This window comes from Stenella coeruleoalba (assembly GCF_951394435.1).
Source record: "Stenella coeruleoalba genome assembly, chromosome: 1".
Lineage (NCBI taxonomy): Eukaryota > Metazoa > Chordata > Mammalia > Artiodactyla > Delphinidae > Stenella > Stenella coeruleoalba.
Window position 1 is genome coordinate 48,180,214 of NC_137169.1, and position 24,913 is coordinate 48,205,126.

Genomic DNA, 24,913 nt, shown 5'->3' on the forward strand with positions numbered 1-24,913 from the left:
CCTTGTTAACTCTCTGGGGCATAGTTACCTACTTCCTAGAGAGGAAGAATTAACTTGTGAGCAATAGTGTCATAAACACAGGCAGAACAAGACCAGACAGAATCCAAACATCCCAGTGCTTTCATAATTGGAAGACATCTAAGAACCCTCCTCTGGAGAGGGGAATTGTCCCGTAAAGTGACAGAAGCCTGCTATGTGAATTGACAGCAATTCACAGGACAGAAAAATCCTCCCTCTCCCCCAACAAACTGGCTTTTCCTAAGAAGAGAATCAGGGGAGCTAAGAATGCTTCAAAGATACAGTGCAGCGAGCAGTGAGCGTGTAGCCTGCGCCTGCCTGCCAAACATGATTTCCCACCCTGATTTTCCTTTGGGGAATCATCCTCTCATCTCAGCAGTTTCATTCCATATAGCTCGATGGGGCTAACCCCACCCCCTCTGGCTCTGTAGGTGGGCCTTGGGTCCAGTACTGGCCAATGGGCAGGAATTCCACCTCCCCAGCCCCGACCCTCAGAGATGAATTCAGGAATCAGAACAAGTCCACTGAGTGCCAGCCCCAGGCTGTTCTGTGCTACTGGGAAAAAGCCTTCTTCCCCTCTGCCAGGGTTGCTAAGCTAGTAGGATGTAAGCCTGGATGGCTGGGGGCCGTCTTTGCCACTGCTTAGGAAGAGCCTTCTCACAAAGCCAAGGCAGAGAAAGTCAAGCTAGCGCGTGGAACCAGAGCTGACAAAGCACTCGGCTCTAACCACACCTGCAGCCAGCCAGGCCACACCTACTGCTGGTTATGTGAGCAGAGAAATCCCTTTTAGACTGAAGTCGCGCTAAGCTAGATTCCTGTCACTGGCAACCCGAAGAGTCCTCACAGAGTCAACATTTTCAACTCAGACTTTTATTTTAAATCTTACACTAGTATAGTAGTACCTTTACTATAATTAATGAGCCAACTGATGAACCAGTACATTATTATTAACTAAAGTCCGCATTTTATTAATATTTCCTTGGTTGTTATGCAGTATCCTTTTTTTTTTTTTTTTTTTTTGCGGTACGCGGGCCTCTCACTGTTGTGGCCCCTCCCGTTGTGGAGCACAGGCTCCGGACACGCAGGCTCAGCGGCCATGGCTCACGGGCCCAGCCGCTCCGAGGCACGTGGGATCTTCCCGGACCGGGGCACGAACCCGTGTCCCCTGCATCGGCAGGCGGACTCTCAACCACTGCGCCACCAGGGAAGCCCGCAGTGTCCTTTTCTTTGTTCATTGTTCTAGGATCTCAACCATGGTACCACATAACATTTAGCCACTATAACTCGAGATTCTGACAGTTCTCAGACTTTGCTTATGTTTGATGACCTTGACAGCTTTAGGAAGTACTGGTTGAGTATTTTGCAGAATGTCCCTCCATTGGGATCTGTCATAATTAGATTGGGGTTATGTGTTTTGGGGACGAAGACTGAAGAGGTAAAGTGCCACCTTTGTCACATCGTATCAAAGGCACGTACTCTCAACATGATCCATCCCTGCTGGTGTTAACCTCGATCATCTCGTTGATACGCTGTTTGTCAGGTTTTGCCACCACAAAGTTACTCTTTTTTATCCCCTTTCCATCCTGTATTGTCTGGAAGGAGGTCACTATGAGCAATCCGTACTTAAGTATCAACTCAGACTTCTAACTTAACATGGCAGCAGGTATGTGAGACACCCTACACCAACCTCCTGTCAAAATAAAGTAGAAACATATAGAAAGGGAAATGCAATATCTTGAGATTGTACTGGAGCTTAAAAGCCCAGAAGAAAAAGCTAAATAGTCTATGGATGCCTGTATGAAAAACAAAATCCCAGCCCAAGCCCACTCTACTCTTTGAACCAGAACAGTGTAAGCCCACGCTGTCCAATATGGCAGCCACCAGCCCTGTAAGACTATTGAAACTAAAATTAAATAATGTTAAAAAATGTTTTTAATTTAGTTTCCCAGTCACACGAGATAACATTTCAAATGCTCAGAGCTACATGTGCCTTGTGGCTACTATACTGGACAGTGCAAAGAGCATCTCCATCATCACCAAAAGTTCCAATGGAGAATGCTGGCAGTAATTCTACCCATTTCCAGATGCGGGAGGCAGTCACTGTACTAACAAGAAAATCGAGCTGCTGCAAAAGACTGATGAATGAAGATATTTATCACAGAATTATTTACAGTAAAACAGAACGAGCAACAACTTAAATATACAAAGGGAAAAGCTAAATGTGGATACAGGCATGTTAATGAAATATTACATAACTTAAAAAGAACATTTAGATAGACACTCCTACAAAGACATAAAGATGGCCAACAGGCACATGAAAAGATGCTCAATATCAGTAACTCTCAGAGAAATGCAAATCAAAACTACAACGAGGTATCACCTCACACTGGTCAGAAAGGCCATCATTAAAAAGTCTACAAATAATAAATGCTGGAGAGGGTGTGGAGAAAAGGGAACCCTCTTACACTGTTGGTGGGAATATAAACTGATGCAGCCACTATGGAGAACAATATAAAGGTTCCTTAAAAACTAAAAATAGGGCTTCCCTGGTGGCACAGTGGTTGGGAATCTGCCTGCCGATGCAGGGGACACAGGTTTGTGCCCCGATCTGGGAAGATTCCACATGCCATGGAGCGGCTGGGCCCGTGAGCCATGGCCGCTGAGCCTGCACGTCTGGAGCCTGTGCTCCGCGCCGGGAGAGGCCACAGCAGTGAGAGGCCCGTGTACTGCAAAAAAAAAAAACAACTAAAAATAGAATTACCATATGACCCAGCAATCCCACTTCTGGGCATATAGCTGGAGAAAAACTCTAATTTGAAAAGGTACATGCACCCCAATGTTCACAGCAGCACTATTTACAACAGGCAAGACATGGAAGCAACCTAAGTATCCACTGACAGATGAATGGATAAAGAAGATGTGGTACATATATATAATGGAATATTACTCAGCCATAAAAATGAGTGAAATAATGCCATTTGCAGCAACACGGATGGACTTAGTGATTTTCATACTAAATTAGATAAGTCAGACAAAGAAAGACAAATATCGTATGATGTCACTTACATGAGGAGTCTAAAAAATGATATAAGTGGGGCTTCCCTGGTGGCGCAGTAGTTGAGAGTCCACCTGTCGATGCAGGGGACGCGGGCTCGTGCTCTGGTCCGGGAAGATCCCACATGCCGCGGAGTGGCTGGGCCCGTGAGCCATGGCCGCTGAGCCTGCGCGTCTGGAGCCTGTGCTCCGTAACGGGAGAGGCCAGAACAGTGAGAGGCCCGCGTACCGCAAAAAAAAAGACATAAGTGAACTTATTTACAAAACAGAAATAGACTAGAAAACAAACTTATGGTTACCAGAGGGGATATCAGGGAGGAGGTAAATTAGGAGCTTACCATATTCACACTACTATGTATAAAATATATGAACAACAAGGACCTACTGAAGAGCACAAGGAACTATATTCAGTATCTTGAAATAACCTATAATGCAAAAGAATCTGAAAAAGAATATATATATATAACTGAATCACTCTGCTTATACTTGAAGCTAATACAGCATTGCAAATTATACTTCAATTAAAAAAAAATAGAAACATAGAACCTACTGTGTACCACTGGAGAGGCGGAGGACATTTTAAAGAGTATTTTTAAAAGAGATATGGAACATCAGTTGTTTTATTTTTACAAAATAAATAGTGTTTTGACAACTATTTTTGATGAACTCCACCAGGTAAAATGTTTATAGCAAAAAGAACAGAAAATACAATAGCTCAGTTTTTAAGTGATTTCTATGTGCCGAGTAATGTGCTAAATGCTTAATATGCAGTATCTGGTTTAATAATCCACATGTTAAATAAAATAGATGTTATTATTTCTATTTCACAGATGAGAAAAAATAAGCAGTGTCAAGATTAAATAAACAGAAGAACCTGGACTAAAATCCATGTTGGTCTGACCTCAAACCACAGACTATTTATCTCTGCAACTCAAAAACATTAACAGTGATTGCTTCTGGATAGAAATATTATAAGTGACTTTTTTCTCTCTTATACTTTTTTGTGTTTTCCTAATTCAATAAACAGAGATTGTTTCTTTTAAAAAAAATTCTGAAAGAAACATTCATTAAACTTGACCATAGCACTATACGGTTAAAAGAAGACTGCTGTATGCAACGGATCCTCGCTGAAAACGGGTTAATCACGAACACTAAGAGCTTTCATATTCAGCTGAAGCTTCTGTTCAAATCTAATTCCTCAAAGTATATTGCTAGACACTAATGGAAACCCAAAGAGACACACGCATTCAGGAGATGTATAGCCAATGCATTTTCTGTTGTTTTTATAGTGAACAACTTTTTTATATCCTAACATTTTTATGCCAGCTATGAAAAAGATAAATAAATATTTATGACACTTGCTCAATTCCACAGTAACTACTAAGTTGCTCATGTTCTCACTCTGCTTTGAAATGTGCATATTTTAGTGGCTGGGAGTCTCAACCCTAAGTGAGAAAGCCACAGAACGCTATCACTTTCAAACCCTAAAACTACTCATTTGACTCACTACAGGGATTTGCCTTGGTAGCGGCACATAACAAGCTTAATCAAGGCAGCTGTAGACTCAGACAGATACAAAGCTCGGTGCTGCCCAAGAAACAGCTAAGAACACGCCGGAATTGCCATGGACGCTGGTTTTACAAAGCTTCATCATGTATCAGAATCATCTGATCAAGAACAACAAACAAGGTGACTGAGGGAACACACAAATAAATGAGAACCAATTTCCACCGTTCAACTGTCTTGCAGAAACCTTCCTTTACCAAAAAATGGCCCAATTTACCCCCTGGTAATATTGACTGAACTTCCACTTGAGGGAGATTTATGTCGTCATAACATACTAATTATAACGAATAGGCCGAAATTCACCAACGGGTAGTTCATGAGCTAAAAGCCCACAGGCCAGTTATCTTCTGCCTACACATATTTTTTGTTTGTTGTTTGTTTTAACTGATTTAGCGCCAAATTTTTAAACAGACGGATTTCTAATTAAAAGAAAAAAAAAGTTTCTAGCTTTTCTTGGAAAAGCTGAAGACCTGGCTACATTGGTCCAGCACTCTCTTATTGCAATCATCATTTGGAGCTGAACAGTGGCTTACCCAGTGCCCCCTCTCCCCCGCCCACTCCAGACTATTCCACCAGCTAATGTCAGCTGCATGGCCCTTGTAAGCACCTGAGCTTGCAGTTCTTTTAACAGGAGACACCATTAAACTATACCACACCTAACAGTGCTCATTTCACCCAAAAATCTACAACCATATTTCTCCATAGACTGCTCTTTGAACCCAGTCAATAGGAGAAGCGAGAGAATTGCAGAGAAGGCGACATAAAGTGAAGTCTATTTGCCACCATCTACCCAACCACAACCTCCTGGCCAACATTTGGTAAAAAGGTGTTCCGTGAACTGTCCCTGTTTACCCGTCCAGACTGACTTTCCCCAGCTCCTGACACCCCATCACTTTGTGATCCATCTGTACCAACTTATGCAGGGTTCCTCATACATGGAAGTGCCCATCTCTACCTTTGTCATCGTCCCCCAGTCCACAGGCCTCCTCCTGCCTTTCCTGGTTTTGCGTTTTCCCCAGTGGACTGCATATGGAATACGGGCAACTAGAGTTCCTGTCACACTCACTCTAAAAGCCCAACACAGGACTCAAAACACATTGACTGCACCAAGACTCCCCGGCAAATTCCAAGCCACCTTCAGAATGCTTAGCTTAGATGCTGACCCCTCCCTACCCTGGCAAAATCCATCCTTCTGTCTTATTTTTCACCGTAACTAATACTTTTGGGGGCCATACTTAGCCGTATTATTATCTGTTTATTTGTGCTTCCCGGGCTAATCCTGGATCTTGAGAAAGAAATCTGTGTCTTTTTTATGGCTTTAACAAAAAGGAGCTTGGGCTTCTCTGGTGGCACAGTGGTCGAGAGTCCGCCTGCTGATGCAGGGGACACGGGTTCGTGCTCCGGTCCGGGAAGATCCCACATGCCGCGGAGCGGCTGGGCCCACGAGCCATGGCCGCTGAGCCTGCGCGTCCGGAGCCTGTGCTCCGCAACGGGAGAGGCCACGGCGGTGAGAGGCCCGCGTACCACAAAAAAAAAAAAAAAAGGAGCTTGCCATTGTGCCAGTATGTTGCAGGGGCTCAAAAACACTGAGTAAATGGATGAAGTGATAGAGTCCCACGTCCTTTCCCATAAATCATCACGCCTTGTCATGGACACAGAGGTAGCCATGTGATAGGTCACCCCTATCATCATCCTCCTCATCATCACCATCATCATTGCTGCCAGCACCACAATCTCCATTTGACAGACAGCAGAAACCCAGTGCGTGCAGCAAAAGAGCCAGGGTTCAGAAGCATGTCTTTGTGTCCAATGTAGCTGACGTGCAGCCAAGGGGACAGAAAGGATCACATCCCGAGGACTGGGATTATTCTATACACTGCCACCTCCTCTTTCACACCCTCCCAAGTTAAAAATAAAAGGGAACAAATGCTTGTTTAGATCACGTCCAAGACAAGGTCACCATCACATCAGCAACCTGGAATGTACCCAGAAGATAGCTAGCGGAATAATGTATGCACAATTCAATTCTAGTGGTGGCAAGCCTGACGTCTTTACCTACAGAACATGTCTCGTATCTTCTTCCTCTGGAGTTTTCTATAAGTTATGGATTAATAAACTTGCCCCAAGAATGCTGCTTTATTAATCTTGAAAAATACTCAAAAGAAGAAAATATTTTATTAGGCCCACCTAACATGAATTAAGTCCCATGTGTGCTGACAAGAAGGGTGCTTTCTGCAGAAAATTGTGTTTGTGGCCATGGTGGTTTCCCCTACAGTTGGACTTGGAGGAAACAAAATATCAAACTGTCTCCTGACCTTTGAAGACAATAGGGACCACCAAGGTCACAGCAAATCGTGACGGATTTGAGGGTGGCATGACTTCAAGCCCCTACTCTGAAAGCTGAAAGAAAAAAAAAAGGCACAGAGACAGGAGTTCTGTTACCGTTCAACCACTGAACTCTTCATTATACTGAAGCGCGTCCTTTTCAAAGGGAATGGCTGTGGGGTTGTGCCATCTATTTCACTTGTCTGAAGGGGGAGGGGGAGGGAGAAAGGAACTACTGCTTACGGCATGACCACCGGTACCAGGCACAATTCTAATTGTGTTGTAGGCGTCACTTCTTTTGATTCACAAAACAGCCCTGTAGGAGCCCATTTTTCCATTGAGGCTCAGAGTTGAGGGTCTTGCCTGTGGCCACAGAGCTAATTATTGGCCAAGTCCCCTTGGTTTGACCATCTGTAAAATGGGGACCGTAATGCCCTCCCTATCTATTTGATGGGATTGTTCTGAAGATCAAAGGACAAGACATCTGAATTGTGGTGTGTGTGTGTGTGTAGATTTACCTATATATTTCACTTGCTGGCTTCATTCATTCCATCTGAATGTCAACTGTTCAAATGTTTGAAGTAACCAAAGAATCAGACCTAAAATTCACTCACTAAATTCACTTGCCTAAAATTCATTCATTGTAAAGGGGCAATAAACGATTCCAGCTCCATGATTCACCCCTTGGTGACCCTGCAACATATTTGCCAGGTCTCCAGCCTAAGCAAAAGACATCTCACCTACAGAATGAAGTGGTGGTTCTGCTGGGCTACAGGGGCACATCCAGCCCTGGCATTCCACGATTCCGGAGGGGCTGGGCTGTTTACCATCAGCATTGCCCTAGAACTGCATGTTACTGGGCCACATTTCCATTCATTCTTCCTCTGCCATGTTGAAATACAGAGTCACTATGCCTTATCCAAATACCCTGGGTCTTCTGTGTTCATAAAGTGGATTTTATTTTGCATTTTAGACAGGCAGCCTTTACCATGCCATACATTTACCTCTTATTTGTAATACCCCTAGCTGGGTTTGGGGTGATGCCCTGTAATCAAATTCATTAATGCTTCTAGAGCCGCTGTATGCCTATTCACGAAGGGATCACTAAAGATTATAAGGAACTTCAAGTCACTTCAGGTCAGGTCACATTTTGCCACTAAATGAGTTATTAAAAAAAAAAAAAACTTTGAGTTCTCAGAGACTTGTAGTCCTACTCTGCTGTCCTACTCAGCAGGGCACCCAACATTAGCACAGCTCACCCTAACAAGATAGAGATTCAGCTGCCAGCTGAGTCACTCTCAATATTCTGCGAGGGAGGTTGGATGGGCTGGGGTGGGAGGAGAGAGAAGAGGAGGAACTCAGTTGTGTTCCTTTAGGTCTGCAATATTAATAAACACTTTTGTTTGTTGTTGTTGTTTTTTGCAGTATGTGGGCCTCTCACTGTTGTGGCCTCTCCTGTTGCGGAGCACAGGCTCCGGAGGCGCAGGCTCAGCGGCCATGGCTCACGGGCCCAGCTGCTCCGCGGCATGTGGGATCTTCCCGGACCGTGGCACGGACCCGCGTCCCCTGCATCGGCGGGCGGACTCTCAACCACTGCGCCACCAGGGAAGCCCAATAAACACTTTTGTAAGAGATTTATTTCCCTGGCGTGTGAACTAGTCCTTTGCCTGTTTCTCTCAGATCCACTCCTGGCCCTTCCCCTCCACTCTGTTGAGTATGGCAGAAAGCTGGCCCCAACTACATTTCCCCAGGTTTTCTGGCCAACTAACTTCCAGTGAGGCTCACTGAATGGGAAAGATGGCAGGAGACAGGAAGGAAGGTGGAGGATCAAGGGTCTCCCTCCCTTTCTGCTTCAAGGTGGCATCCCCTGCTGTGGCAGAGTCTCCTCCACAGTTCCAGCCCCTCCCTGTGTGGTACCACTCTTACGCAGCCTCCGTTCCATTTCCAACAGCCTCAACACCTGGGCTCTGATAACACCACCCGCTCCCTTGATGCCTGCAGGTTAAGATCTAGAAGCAAACTGACTTCCTGCACTCGCTAGTGCCCATCCCTCGTCTCTCTGTCACACTTTCAGCTCTTCCAACATCTTTGTTACTAGTTCCCTATATTGAATTCTTCCAATTAAGGTACCTGGTATGTGTCTCCTGACTAGACTCTCACTGATACAGTGCATATCGTTAAAATAATTAAATTCTGCTTGAAAGTCGTGGTGGCGCAGCTGATGCTGCTTTGGATGTGTTCGGGGATAGCACAGAAAGGCACTCTTCGGCGCTGACATATACTGGTTGGCAGAGTTTCGCTCTTTAGGCTGAAATTTTAAACCAGCTACAGATCATCCACAAGGTGACCAATCACCCACATAAAATACTTAATGCTACTATGGGATTTGACAAGGAACTGCAAAGTCCACCTCCCAACTACTGCCCAAATTCTTCCTCCTCCACTGAAATAATGCATGTGATAGACAGGGACTATTGCCCACTGCAGCAACTGTAAAATCACACTACAGACCCATAAGTCGAGAAGTCTTTGTCGTTGATTTCATGCAACTCCTTTGATTTGATTTAAAAAAAAAAAGGAAGCAGAGGAGGGAGGACAGCAAAGAACAGGACAGGAAAGGCACAGTTTGGGAATAAAAGGAGCTAAAAACGTGTCCCAAAAGAAACTGTTCAAAATTACAACAGAAAGCCCTCTTTTGTTTTCACAGACTCAAACAGTTCAGTAAAGGGATACTTTCCCCTCCACTGCAAAGGCACTGTGGTAGCCTTTAAAAATGAAAGGTAGCAAGTGTTTACAGTGAACTTCCTCAATAGGCCAAGCATATGGCTCATGAAATCCAGATGACAGTGCCCTTGAGAAACTCTCACATTTAAAGGACTCCAGATCAACACACATGGAGTAGAACAACTGACGTAATGAAGTGTTGGTGCTGAGCAGAGCTGGGGCTCGGGAAGCCCGAGAAAGATACGCTTGCCTGGGAAAGGCAGACAGAAGGAAGCATCGAACTTAGATTGAGCCTATGGTGTAGAATCCTTATTTTTTTTTCATTTTTATTTTATATTGGAGTACAGTTGATTAACAATGTTGCATTAGTTTCAGGTGTACAGCAAAGTGATTCAGTTATACACATACATGTATCTTTTCTTTTTCAAATTCTTTTCCTAGTTAGGTTATTACAGAATATTGAGCAGCATTCCCTGTGCTATACAGTCGGTCCTTGTGTGTGTAAAGTCAATGTCCTTTATATTTTTAAAGAGGGCGATGTTAGTCCAGTACCCAGCCCCCTTCCTCCCAGCCACGCTGACTTACGGCTACTAAAATAAGTCAAGACTTCCCCCTCCCCTGACACATCTGGAGCAGTCAAATGCATACAGTATGATATCTCACCTCACTCCTATGACCCCACATACACAGCAGAGAGAAAATTTATAGTGTTATCAGGAGAACCAAGTGGTTAGATTTTTGGTCCCTTAATCTTGCTTTCTTTGAGACATCCTCTTTTTACATCACCCTAACCTAGTGCGGTACGCATTACCTTCATTCCAGAAAATATAATGAAACATGTGCTGATGACAGAATGTGAGAGAAGAAGGAAAGAGGTATAGCATCTGGCAAGGGGAGGAGAGAAATTTGAAATTTTATGGACACTGATGTCCTAGGGGTAACTTTCAGAGAGAAATGGATATCCTGCCCTAGGTCCTAATATACAAATATTATTTGAATGGGGATAAATGAGTGGGAGTAGGTTTATGAAAGAATTAATAGCATGAGGAAATCCAGAGAGACAGACAGACAGAGCAACAGAGAGAGGATAACAAATGGCAGGTAACAACCACCACATGGGCTATAGTCAGAAAGCTCTACAATTAGCCCTCTTTGGGCAGATATAAGTTACAATTTCCATGCATAATGGTGTTTCCTCAAATGAAAAATGCTTCAGTATTTCACTCTATCATCATCATCAAATATTTGAGGATCTTAAGACAATAAGGTGCAATGAAAGAGCATTGATACGGGTGTAGCGAGACCTGGGTCTTCATTCCAGCTCAGCTAGATGGCTCGCACACGTCTTTTCAGTTCCCTAGACCTCTGGCTCCTTGATTGAAAGGGGAAACAATATTCACTGACCTGAGAGATCTACCTGAAAAGTCAAACCAGACTGGAGCTACCAGCCAAACTGCATCCCGCAGGCAGCCCGATGACTCTGCACAACCCCTCCCTCCAGGGGAAAACCAGAGGCGTCTTTTAAAGGCCTCTGCCACCTGAACCAGGTGAGGGGCTGCTACTCGGGGTGATCACCCCTCATCGGCCGCAATCCTCACTTCCACAACCCCCGACCCACTGGGACAAAGGAAAGCCCAGCACTGCTGGTCTGCAAAGGACAGCAGTGATCCAGCCAAGGGTGGTACTAAGCCACCACAGCTCTTCCCTTGGGGCTGTTCTGCATTCAAATCAGAGTATGCAAAGAACCTAATGTTTAGTAAGCACTCAGAACCACCAGCTTTTCTCCTCCCCTTCTAGCCCTCACCATCCAGAATAAGAAATACAGGTGAAGTACGATGAAAGCTAACGCATACCTAGAAAATATAATATTTTAAAGATGGCATTTACAATAGCAACAACAAAAATATAAAGCACCTGGAAATAAATCTAACGGAAGAGTGCATACCTTTACGAAGAAATTTATAATCTGTATGGAAAGACATTAAATAAGAACTAAATAAATGGATGAAGGTACTATGTTTATGGGTAGAAAGGCTCAACATTATAATAATGTCATTTCCCTGAGTTAATCTATAAATTCAAACAATAATTCCAATCAAATCTCAATAAGTATTTGAGTGTAAGTTTAAAAGACAATTATAAAATGTATATGGAAAAAATGTATATGGAAGACAAAAGCCAAGAAAGGCCAAGTTACTTTTGAAGAAGGACATCATGGGGGGTCTGTCGTGCAATTACCAAGGCTTTTTATAAAGCCATAATAATAAAGAAGTGTGGCTTGCGCAAGAGTGGACAAAATATATGCCTATAAACTAACCCTAAATGCCAGGATGACTTTTCCCCACATGGAAGAAAATTAGAAAAAAACAGAATCAATTCCTACCTCACACACGTTTATATAGATCCCCCAATTAGAAATAACAATGCTATTATTCGTGTAATAGCTGTTAATATTCCACCAAACATTAATTCCAGAAAACATACTATAAGAAAGGATTATAGAACCTAAATGTGAAAGAAAAAACAATAAAGCTTTTAGAGGATAATAAAGGAGAATATCTTTATGACATCAGGGTTTTTAAAAAGGCTTTCTTAAACAAGGCATGAAAGTACTAACCATAAGACAAGATTGATAAATTCAACTACATTAAAATTAAGAAGTTAGATAGCAGAAGATTGGCAGGAATCCAACTTCTATGTGGCCTGTAAATCTATTCAGCTTCCCAAAGGAGTAAATTACAGTAACCTTTTTGTATTCATTGCAACTACGTTCTAACAATACATGCCGTAGCTCAGATTCAGCACATGGCTGGCCCATCTTTGACTTCAACTGGATTACCAGCACTTTTAGTCTAACCTGAGTACATTTGAACGGTTGTGTTTTATATTCAGAACTTTTGTGAGCATGCATGTAATACTGCTCAAAATAACGTGTCCTGGGATTGAAGACAAGCACCACCACGTGCCATGGTCAGAGTGGGTGGGCATCACCGGGCAATCCCTAGGGAAGAGCAATGCGCGGCTTCTCTTCCTTACTCTCTGGGCAGTGTCTGGATCATTTATGATCATTCACATCCAAAGTTGACTCTCATCCTGCCACCTGTTGGGATTTTTACTACTACTCCCAAGTCTACTGGGAAAAGTCTGTACCAGCCAAGTCAAAGATAGAAAATCCTAGGGGTGTATCTTAGCTATAACCAACATTGCATCCTATGAGAAAAGCTAAGCCACCATCTTCCATATAAACACGATTTAGCGCGAAAAGCCTCTCCCAGGGAGCCTGTAAGTCTCCCACTTTCTTTCTGCTCCCATTCTTTCTGCTATGCATTCCTCAGCAACATTCTAACACTCACTGTACATACTGACATACATGTATGCAGTAATATATGAATATAGGCTAGGACAATAAAAAAGGAAAATGTCACCCAAATATGACATATGTTTTAGATGACGAGAGCTTTTTCAAGAGGATGTCCCTCACTCCTATGAAGAGAGATGCTTGTCGTGGCATGACGGTGCGTAACTATAAAACTTCGTTACTGAAAATAAGTTACTCCCCGGGGAACCTCATAAACCTTCAAAGTATCTAGTGTCCAGGGACTGAGTAATTAATTAGCATTAATTGATAAATTTCCTTTTTGATTAAAAACATTTCTGGTTATCATTGTTCCTGTAATGAAAGTGGACAGTTCTAGTGGATCAGTTATAGGACAGATTTGAATAAGTTGTTACTGTTAATGATTCCAAAAGATGTCAAGAAAACAGAGATGACTTTCAATAGCTGATTGTTACTATTCATTTCCAAATCCAGATTACAAAATAAAGAACTGCAACCGAAAAAAAGAATGTGTTTTCAAGATCGTTGATCACAAAGAATTACAATATTGTCAGTGAAAAACAACTTACCCCAATCTTTCTATCCACATGAGCTTAATGAACCACATAAAAGTACACATATTTAATTCAATTCAATCCAGCAGACACTTATTGAGCATCTACTACATTCTAGGCACTGTTGGTAAAAGTAAAAGCCACGTTCCTTCTCCCTAAAGAGCTTATACATGTCCTCTCCTGGACAGTTATTGGACAAACTACTATTTCTTATCATCTCTCTAGTGACTAGCTAGAAACTGGATGAGAATTCAATGGAATTCTTTTTAAGTCTGTTCTTCTGAAAAGCATATTCAGAATAATTATACGGAATGATAAATAACAAATGTGGAATAGTGGTTCTCTCTGGCAGGAGGGAAGGAGATCTGATGGGGAGAGGTTACTAAGTGGCTTTGACTACATTTACATGGCTTGCCTTCCTAGGCTGAGTGGTAGGGACAGAGTTTTCCACTCATTGTTATGTATACATTTTCATATGTCTTAGAAATATACCATACTATATTTCAAATCAAATGCATTACCTTCCCAATCAAATTAACTGTTTTGCTTAAAAATAATAAGTGCTTACCTACAAACCTTTTCTCCAGTCTATCTCATGAGACACTGAGAGGGACTTCTTGAAATCAAAGATTCTGCAGAAAATAAGTTTGGAAAACTCTTAATGAGGTACATGAGTTTCTTAACTGCAGGAAATCTCTGCAGCTTTCACATGTCAGTAAATACTGTGTCTTACTAAGAGTAGGATACATAATTCGGGGCTTCCTAAGTATTTTTGAGCATGCAACTTTTTTTCCTTGTGAACGCCCTTTCTTTTGAAATACTCATAACCATCCTGGGGGACACCAGTGCTCCCCAGAACAAAGTTTGGAAAAGGCTCTACAAAATAATCCATTTCAGCCACATATGCTACCTTACAGCCACTCTTAACAGGATGCCCATCCCCAAACCAACGATGAAGCTCCTTGCCCGCCTGTCTGTGCCCATATAGTTCTTTCAACCTGGAATGCCTTCAACCCCTCAGAAACTCCTGGTCGACCTCCAGCTTCCAGCTGAAACAAAATCTCTTCTGTGAAGCCTTAGCCATCCTTTCCTTTCTCCAGGTAGAAATAATTCCTCATCTGGAAGCTTCCAGTGCTGCTATACAGATATTCTCTGTACCACATGTCATGCTGTAGCAGCTATTTATGTATAAGGCCAGGTGCCCAGATGGGAGAGACTGTACCTTTGCATCTTGGAACTGTCTGCAGTGCCTAGCACTGAACCAGAGCGAGGTAAAGACATGTTGAATGGACACAGGAGTGATGTCTGTATCAGGACATGTGTGGCCTCAATTTCCAGATACTCTTTATGCATATTCATAATTTTCAGCTGTTACTGTTGATTATGACACTAACAAGAATAGGAACAAACAGTCATAAAGAATGAAAAAGAAACAAAGACTGGGATAAACACAGAAGAGACAAAGGAAGAGAAAGAGATGCTTAACTGATAAAGAGTGAATGGATAGATCCAGTTGAGAAACAGAGTGACAGACCAACAGAGAGTCAGAAATCGGTATGATGCTCAAATTATCAACACAGGGCTGGTAATTTTCCAAGACTCCCTGTAGGTGGTCAACACAGCTGACTTGGGTTCACTCTGAACTTCACATCTGTCTGTTACCTTACCTCCTCTCATTTTATCCCCTAAGCCAAACAACACATCTTTGACACCACAAACTTTTACCATTTGAGCTGTGAGTTCTCCTGTTCAGTAGAATTTTATTTGTTTTCTCTTTATGAAAATCCCCCACTGGCACTGTAGACTGGTTACATGTCAGGTTAAAATAAAATAATAATAATAAAAGCAAGTTGGCGATTTCTTTCCAATAAAATATGGTAACCTATTTCATGAAATAGAAGCCAGAGAAGTTTTATGATTCCCAAACCAAAACCTTCCCGTTTCTAAGAACTCAATGGAAGAAAAATACAAAGAGCATCTCACAGAAAAAGAAACCTGATCATCTGCTCTCCAACCTAAGGGAAGTGTTAAAGTGATTAATTGATTTAATGTCTTTTTTTCTTTTTTGTACACAGGTTCATATCCTGATACACATTTCATAGATTGAGTTCTGTGCTAGTTTTTCATGGATATAACCCCAGAGGAGGGGTTTTCTTTTCCTACTGGACACTCTTTTTTCAGTACAGAACATCTGGCTGGCTTCCGCTCTTAGCTGGTAATACCCACCCCACCGCGCACCATCCCCTCCTGGGGATTCTATTTATATTTAATTCTATTTATATTTCAGGCCACTACTCTATCCTGGTATAGGAGACAGTCTGGTCTAGAAGCAGCAGCACTGGTCAAAGAATTCTGGGTCTGATGGTGTTCCTCAGTTGTGCAGTTATGCATCACCCCAAGTCTGATTTGCTTTCCAATCTATAAATTGGGAAGAGTTGACTACTCCTAGAATTTAATCCATCCAATAGTCATCTTATTTCCTTGAAAATAACTGCTGAAAAGTGCAATGACATAGAGATCTTAGCATTATGAAGATTTCACCATTCCCTTCACAAAGAGGAGAAATGTTCAAGGAAATATTTCCAATAAGCCAAACACAAAACAAAACCTTTGCCTGAACTCCTTAAATACCTCTCCTCCTCTCTACCTCCTGGTTAACAAAAAAGCAAAACAAAAAACAACAGGCCAGATACTCTTAGGATATTTAAGTCTTAGGATATCAGTGACGAACAGAAAACTTTTTATTTTCAAGGAAAAGGATTTTTCTCTTCTTTGAAGGATAACATTAACAGCTAAGTAACATCACATGCTGGGTACTATTCTAAGCACTTGGTGTTAATTCCTATAATTCTCACAACAATCTTATGTGGCAGGTAGCTTTTTATTATAAAGAAAATTGAAGCACAGAGAAGTTAGATAAGCTGGTCAAAGCCACACAGCAGGCAGCGCTGGGGGAACTGAGGTCTGAACCCAGGCACCCTAGCGCCCAAGTCCAGACTTCTAAAGACCTGTTATACCACCTCTTAATTTTGAGAATCTCTGCGTTCCTCCACTGGTAACCAGTAAGAGCAGTAACGCAATCTCTGCCTACCCAGTTACTGAATAGACTAACACAGTAGACACATGTGAACCAATACCTGCCACGATGTCAGAAGTGTTCCAAATGCCCACCATCAGCCTAATGCCCTGCTGGTAATAGAGAAGTACCCATCTTACGTTGTTGGCATCTGAAATTGGCAACAACCTGTAGTTTTCTCCTACAGGAAGTCTAACTATTCCATTATTCCCCATTAAATGTGACAACCACCCTGGGAGATAGAGCTCACCTCCCCACTCAGAGGTAACGTAACGTAGTCGTTAGGACTGAAAGCTTGGATTTAAATTGTATTAGTTGCTGTATGACCTTGGGCCAGTTACCAACTCTCTTGGTGCCCCACTTTCCTTATCAATTGAATAAGAATAAGAATACAAGTATGCACTTCCTAGGGTTACTGAAGGATTAAATAAGTTAATACATGTGAAGTGCTTAAGTCTGAGTCTTAGTAAGTGCCCCACATGGGTTAATTATTCCTATTTTTATTATACTAAGAGAGGTGATTTGCCAATCCAGTACCTGGTTTCCATCCTGCCCTTCCAATTCCAAATACCATCCTCTCTCCTTAGCAGAATTCCATGCTCTCTAGTACTAAAAGTTACCATTCTCCTGAAATCCTGCTAAGTGCCAAAGCGCCCAATGAGACATTTTCCCCCATAAAATTGCTCACAGCTCCACAGAGTAGATAATATTGTCCCTGTTGTGCAAATGATGAAACTGAGGTTCTGAGAGGTCGATTCATCCTCAATCACTTAACTCAACCAGTGAACGTTTTTTGTTACAGTTAGCCCTAAGTAACACTTAAAGTTCCTGACAGCCGCCTTCAATCTATGCAACTTTGTAAAGTGCCAACTAACAGACATATACTGTGATTTCCTTGCTTTGTTAGCCTTATTAGCTTGAGAGAAGGATTAAACCCCAGCAAAACCAAATGTTTGACTTGAGTGAATTATCAAAATGCAAATGCTGCCTCAATTAGATTCTGCCTCTTGCCTGCAGGGTGGCTTCAGGCACCCGAAATCCACCAAAGGCCATTTTTAAGATGGGTACTATCAGGGACCAAGCCAAACACCCACCCATTTAAGAAAAAAATTCCTTGGAGGGCAGAGGGGAGTGGGAGCAGAGGATTCCTCTCTGGCTTTGGGAGAAAATGAACAAGAAGTGATACCATGGCTTCCCTGCAGCCTCACACAATGGTCTGTCTTGCAAATGAAACATACTGTGAAACAGCTTGTGAGATGAGCTTCATCAACAGTAAACAATTTTTATTCAGATTTTATTGTTGAATACAATGAACATGATTAAATGTTTCAGATACGCCTATTCAGACCTTAAGCAAACCACCACCCAAAAGGAGAGGAAAAAAAAAAACTAAAAATCACCTTCTAAACCTGCTTTAGTCAGAGATTTAATTGCTAACTTGATGTGGAGAACTGAATTCCCACTTGGTAGCAGCGAGATAGTAACAACATGTTTGTACTCCCCACTTCGCCCTCTTCTCTCATCCCTGCGGATCTGATCCTCTCACCGTTGCCTAATAGTTACAATGTCAGTCTTTAAAATCACCGCATTTTGAACTTCCTAAACCTTTAAGAAGGCCTCTCTGTATGGAAAAGAACAATAGCGCTTCAAAAGCCATTTCTTCGAGGTTTCAGTACTCCAATTGAATGCTGCTGGGATTTCAATCAAGGACATCAGCAGACAATTTCTGATTGCTTAGAAGTTGACTTTTATACAGTTTTCATTAGGTCGCCCTTCTCAATAGGAAACCAAGAAAATCTGTGATCCCTTTCAGATTCCAGAATTGTCACCAAGCCTTGTCAGGATGGAGAGTGAAAGAGATGGGGGTAGGCTGAGGAGAAGCTGTGGAGTGTCCCTATTCCATCCAACCTCTCCACTTCCCCCTCCTCCTCTATCTTGCCTGTGCAATTAAGGGTTCCATCCAGAATCACTCATTGAGATAATAAAAACAATGGGTGCTGATTCAGGGGGTGAGGATGGTTTATAATTTTATGGATTTCCCGAAGACCTATAATTGGCACATAAATGTACAGACGTGAACCGGATAATTAGGGAGTTCTAAACGCAAGCCACCTTTAATTTATATGATTACTAGAAAACATGTGAAGTGCCATGTAATGTCAGCGGAACCCCCCACAAGGCCTTTATTCAAAACCATCAACATTTTGAAAGTGCGTTGAACGGGCCAGTAGGAAGGGAGCAGGAGGGAGTAAGAAGCGACAGCGGCGGATCCTCGCTCCGGTCCCCGCCGGGATGTTAGGAGCTGCAGTGTAGCATCCTTCTCGGAGGACTCGCCCGCCCAGCTCCGGGCAGCAAAACACGCACTCTCTGCGGCAACCTCTCTACTAACCCCTCTTTCTGAACGAACTAAAACCCAGGTGTGCGCCGGCATCCAAATGCACACGCAGACGCCGACCCACGCAGCCGCGCACCCCACCCTGGGAGACAAGCGCCGGAGTTCACCGATGCCCGCGCCGCGGCGCTCTGCACTCGGTCCGCGGCCGCTGAGCACAAGGCGAGAGCCACAGCGCGGTCGCCCGGCGCCCCCGGCCTCCCCACCCCCACCCCATTCCTCCAGATTCTCCCAGCCCAGGCGGAAGTGCCCAGGCAGACCCCCAACAATGAGGACTTGTGTGCTGCAGGCTGGAATTGGGGGGGGGGGGGGTTAGTTCACAGGGAGTGAAACGTACACAGTCTGGCGGGTCCGGGAGGGAGCAACGCAGGAGCCAAGTGACATCAACCTCTTAAAGCAACCTTCCCCTCGTGCCCCGTTCATCCCGTCCACCAGCACTACCACCAGAAAAAAAAAAAAAAAAAAGTGCTTTAAAAAGTGCACAGAAGGGTTTCCCTGGTGGCGCAGGGGTTGAGAGTCCGCCTGCCGATGCAGAGGACACGGGTTCGTGCCCCGGTCCGGGAGGATCCCACATGCCGCGGAGCGGCTGGGCCCGTGAGCCATGGCCGCTGAGCCTGCGCGTCCGGAGCCTGTGCTCCGCAACGGGAGAGGCCACAACAGTGAGAGGCCCGCGTACCAAAAAAAAAAAAAAAAAAAGTGCACAGAATACTCGCGCCCTCCCACCAGGGGTCACAATAATACTCCGCGGGACGAGCCAGCCTCGGGAGGAGAGTCCCAGCTGCAACAACCAGGGTTTTGAAATGTACTTGGTATACTCAGCCTACAGCTCCTTTCCGACGCCACGACACAACCTCCGCCATCCTTGACTCCCTGGCTCCAGGCTCTCTCGGCGGTTGAGTCCTGCTTTTAGGGCTCCTTTATGAACCGAACCACATGGATTTTAAAGTTTCCCCAGTAGGGGTGTGGGGAAACCTGGCTCTGCAGCCGAGGCAGAGCGTCAAGTCTGGATCAGAGAGAAAAGCAAGAGGGGGCGGGTGGGGAGGAGAGCTATCGGAGTGGAGGGCGGCGCGGGGTGGTGCTGGGGAGTGGAATGCAAGGGGCGGCAGCAGAGAACCGAGTCGATGGAGGACTCGGGAAGAGATGGGTTCCGAGGAGACGCGGGGTCCGGCTCTGATGGTGTTTGCGAAAGGGTAGGGGCCACTGGGATAGATCTCGCTTTTCGGCAGGTCGGAGCAGAACCGCAGCGCTACCGAGGAGTAGGGAAGTGAAAACCGGGTTTGGCTGAGCAGGGAAGAGGGTCCGACCTGGGGACGCCGGCAGCGCGGCTGAGGAAGGGCTCGGGAGTACCAGGTAGGTTTTGGAGTGGGAGAAGGAAGGCTCGTGGGTGGATAGCGACGTGCCGCAGGAAGGAGGAAGGTGCAGGGGGTCCCGGAGAGAGACGAATGTATTAGGTGAGCAGGTCTGGAAAGAGAACCGCGCGTGGTCAGAAGTAGGGAGATAAGGGGTGGTAGGGGGAGACCCATAAGGAAGGAGCAGAGGCGCCTATCCTCTCCAGCAAGTGGAGGAACAGGGAGGAAAACTGCAGTCTCCATCCCCGCCGCACTCCTGGCCAAACTCCCGAGAGGAACGCCCCAGGAGCCCTCCTCCGCGCCCGGGGACCCCGACGGAGCCACCCGGGCATCCGGGCGCCGCGTACCCGCCGACACCTGCCCGCGCTGAACTCCGGGGCGGCCGCGAGCCCACCGCCGTGCCTCACCTAGGCTCGCCGAGAGCTTCCTCCTCCGCTGCCGCAGCCGCCCAGGAAGCGGTTCCCCATGCCCGGCGGGCGGCGGCACTTAGGCGCGCTCTCCAGCCCGGGGAAGCCCGGGCGAGAGCCGAGCTGGGTCCATTCTCCCCGGGCGCCACGGGCCCCGCGTCAGAGCAGGGGGAGGAGACCGCCTCGCGCGCAGACCCGCCTCCTCCCGCGCCCCCGCCCCGCCAGCCCCTCGCCCGCCCGGCGCCCTGCGGCGCCGCTCACCTGCCCGCTCCCCGGCCGCCGCCGCCGCCTGGCCGCCCGCCGCGCTCCCGTCGCCCCGGCCTCGCGGCTCTCGCTCCCGCCCGGGTGCTCTGTGCGCCGCCCGAGCGCGTTCCGAGAGCTTAGCGGAGTCGCGGTGGCGACGAGGAGGAGGAAGAGCTAGCGAGCGAGCGAGCGGGGGCGCCGCGGTTCGCAGTCGCGCCTCTGGAGCCTTGCCGCTCACTCCCCATCCCGGCTTGGTGGAGGAGAGCCGAGATCAGAGCGCCGGGTCTCCGCCCCGGCTGCGTGGGCGGGGAGGGAGTGAGGGCGAGATGGGGTAAAAGCCACCAGACTCGGGTTTTTCACAAAGTATTCCCTGTTTTTGCCACTCACCATCGCCACCAGCCGCCCCCGCCCGGCCTCCCTCATTTTTCTCTACTCTCTTATCACCCAGGCCTCTAAACATGCGCATACCCAAATGGAAAAAGCGCTAGTGCGGGAAAACTCGAGGGCAGGTCCCGCGCCGACGTGTAGCCCCCGCTCCCCTTCGCAGGAGGGGGCGCTAGGTCCCAGCGGCCAACCCTGGCTCGTGCGCCCCTGTCGTCACCGAGGCTTCCCAGGCAAAGTTGGGAGAGGGAGGAGGCGTGCGTCTATCACTCTTTCGTGCGTCCTAGGGAGGGACTCAGGCCCCTGAGGGTGTTCAGGCCCCAGTTAACCCCCAACGTTTCCCCCTGCCGTCCACCCTCCCAACTCTGGTTCTCAGAATGTCCGGGAGTAAACAATCCCAGATTAGGACACGCGCAGAAGAAGGCTCCAGCCAGGATGCAGTCAGTTGCTCCCTACTTCTGGTCCTAGCTTACAAAGATCCGCCAAATCTCAGAAAAGTGTGTGAGTCTGAAAATTCTTCAGCCCTGAGACTGGATTCAACAGACCGTCGTGGCACACCCATCTCCAGAGTCCCGAATGCCAGGTGTAGGAGGGAAAAAAATCAAGTGAAGTCCTGTGCTGTTGAAGCAGGGCGCGGGGAAGGAAAAGAAGAGACTGGCTACAGTTCCTTAAAACGTTTATTTTTATTCTCTTTAAGGGCCACACTCCTGTTCTCCAGCTGGGTAATAAATGAAGCTAATGTGGCTGACTTGGGCTTTGTTTTTTGTTTGTTTGTTTGTTTGTTTTTCCTCGTAGTTTCCATCACTCAGCCATGAAAATTTAATGAAGCATTTAGGGTTATTACCTCCAGAGTCATTGGGCTAAAAATATTTAGCCCAATGCACTCCTTGTAGAGCCAGTAGGCCCATGGCTGGTACATACAAAGTGATGGAGAGACCCTCCCTGTCTCCACAAAATTCACGACCCATTAAACTTATTCCATAATAACAGCTTCTGTACAAATGGAGGCCCCAGCAAACAAAGGCTGTCGTGCTCCTCCTGAAAAGATAACAACTTACATAGAGACAGGAAAAATGCGTGAGGTCATTGGCTGGATGCAATCTTGGGAGAAAAGTTGATGGGCGGGAACTCCCAACAAGGTGAGAGGGAGGTACCACCGGTGGATACTACTGTTTCTATTTACTTACGGGTGTGACCAGCGAACCTAATGGTGGGGACCAGAGCAAGTGGCTCAAGTCTCTCCAACTTTTCTAAAGTTCTAGAAAATGGCAAGAGTTGCTACAGAACACTTAAGATACATTAGTAGAAAGTTCAGGCTCTCCAGGCAACTCTATTAGTTTCCTCATCTATAAAGACAGACCTCCGGAGTCTGAACTCAATACAAAGAAAACCAGGGGACATGGACAAACCACAGAAGACTTCACTGAAATAGAGAAAGGGGGTGTAGAAAACTGTTAATGCACTTCAAACCACTGGGACAAATGTGAAACCTTATGTGACTGAACATAGGTCTAACTTTTCATTGACTCTCCCAAAAAGTTTCTCAATGCTTGAGACAGCTGTGAAACATCAAAACAATTTATACACATGTTAAGGCCCTGCCTTTGAGAATTGTGGACTTCACCCCCTTCCACCTTGTTCTGTTTTCAGATGAGGTTATGATTACAGACTTTGAAGGGAATACCTGACACCAAGTGGCTCAGGGATAAAAATGGAAGATGCTCATGTAAAACTCTCTGTTCAGTGTTGGAGAAGGTGCACCAGGGAAACTCAGCAAATTCCCATTAAATCTGACAGGGGCAACAAGCTACAACTGTTCCCAACTCCAGGCTGGAAGAAAGTTATACAGATGCTAACTGCAAACAAGCTGCCCACCAAGGACCTAACAGTCTTCAGGGTTAAACCAAATCAAATCTTAAAGTACCATTTTAAGTTTTTATGCCAAACATGTCAAGAAACAACTTACTTAAATATTAGGGTGTTTTTTTCCTTCTCTTAAATAATAATATAGTTTGTATTATGTGTGGCATAAAGAAAAAATCAATAAACATTCCTTTATCATCTACCCTGAGAAACAGCAAAAATGTTTACATTGCTTATTACATTCCAGGCACCATTCTGGGTGCTTTCCATTCATTAACTCATTTAACCCTCATGACAGCCCAGATAGAGAAGTACTCCTCTTGGTGTGTACTGGATCCTGAGTCATCTTTGACAAGTTACTTACCTCTCTGAGCTGCAAAATCTCAGTTCTACAATAGTGATACCTGCTTCATGAGATTGTGCAAGCTTTGAATGGAAAAATATATTGAACATGGCTAGCACTGAATAAGTCACCCAGTAAACATTGGTTCTCATTCCAGAACAATTCCAAAAATAGTTCACTTTAAATCAACGAGCATTTACGGAGTCCATTTTATATATCAGGCATTGTGCAAGGCATTGGAAATAATGATGGTAAATCAGAAACAGATCCTGCCTTTAAGGATCTCTGAGTCAACTGAATAAAAAACATGGGCATGAGTAGTAGCATGCAGATGGGTAGAAAGGCGTTTTATTGAACTTCACGTAATTCATCTGTATGCACATGATTCTTAAGACACCCAGGGGGGCAGCCTCTATAAGTACTGTTTGAGACTGACCTGCAATTGAAAGCAAAACCAAATGTCAGAAATCATAAATTCAACCAGCAATAATCACTCCTCCAAAGGAAGGGATGAAAAGTAGCTCATTTTGTGTATTATTACTTGTGTACATTACTTAAAATTCTGTTTATTCCTACAATCATTTCAAATATACCTCTCATTGGATGGAGTATAATAAAATGAATTTGCGCTGTAAGCTCTGGGGATTTCAAACAAATTATTACATAGCCACTGTTTATTAAATAGTTTGTAGTGCTCACTTATGCCAGGAATATGCTAATATTTCTCTACGCATAAAGCTCTCAAATTAATAAAATTTTGAACAACATTCAGTAGGAACATTTCTACCCAGCTTATTAGAAACATCATGTGTTCCAAGTATACTAAAATACAGAATGCATAAAATTTCAAAGGTTAATACCAAAGGTATATAAGCCTCTCATGGTCCCTTTCATTCAAGATCACACTCAGATTCTATTTGTTTATTCCAAAAATATTTACTGATTCCTGACTGTGTACTAGGCACAATGTTGGGCACTGACAGAGGAAGAAAACAAAAAGAAAAAAAAAAATTTGCTCTTAAACAACTTACAGGCCCATGAAGGAAACCCATCATTGCATTGCATTGCATTGCAGTAAATGCTATGATAGTGATAGTGCTAAGTATGGGATGCTAGGGGGGCATCAAATCTGGGCATTTAACCCAGAGTAGGATGTTAAGACTTTGTGAAGGAAGTGATACCATCTTGAAAGATAACTGAGTAACCAGGTGAAGCAGGGAAAGGTATTATGATTTCACCTATATGAGGATCAAAAACAGGAAAAATAAACCTATGATAAGA

At 44.7% G+C, this 24,913-nt stretch overlaps 1 protein-coding gene across 8 annotated transcripts in view; it reads right to left on the reverse strand.

Moving 5' to 3' along the window:
- The window catches only part of DAB1 (DAB adaptor protein 1), a 432,111-nt gene extending 411,160 nt beyond the window's left edge, over positions 1-20,951 (reverse strand). For all 8 annotated transcript variants that reach the window (XM_079904017.1, XM_079904022.1, XM_079904021.1 and 5 more), the window contains exon 1: positions 20,803-20,951. The gene's annotated coding sequence lies outside the window, so the exon portion shown is untranslated. The remainder of the gene's footprint in view (positions 1-20,802) is intronic.
- Between the last annotated feature and the right edge of the window lie 3,962 nt (positions 20,952-24,913).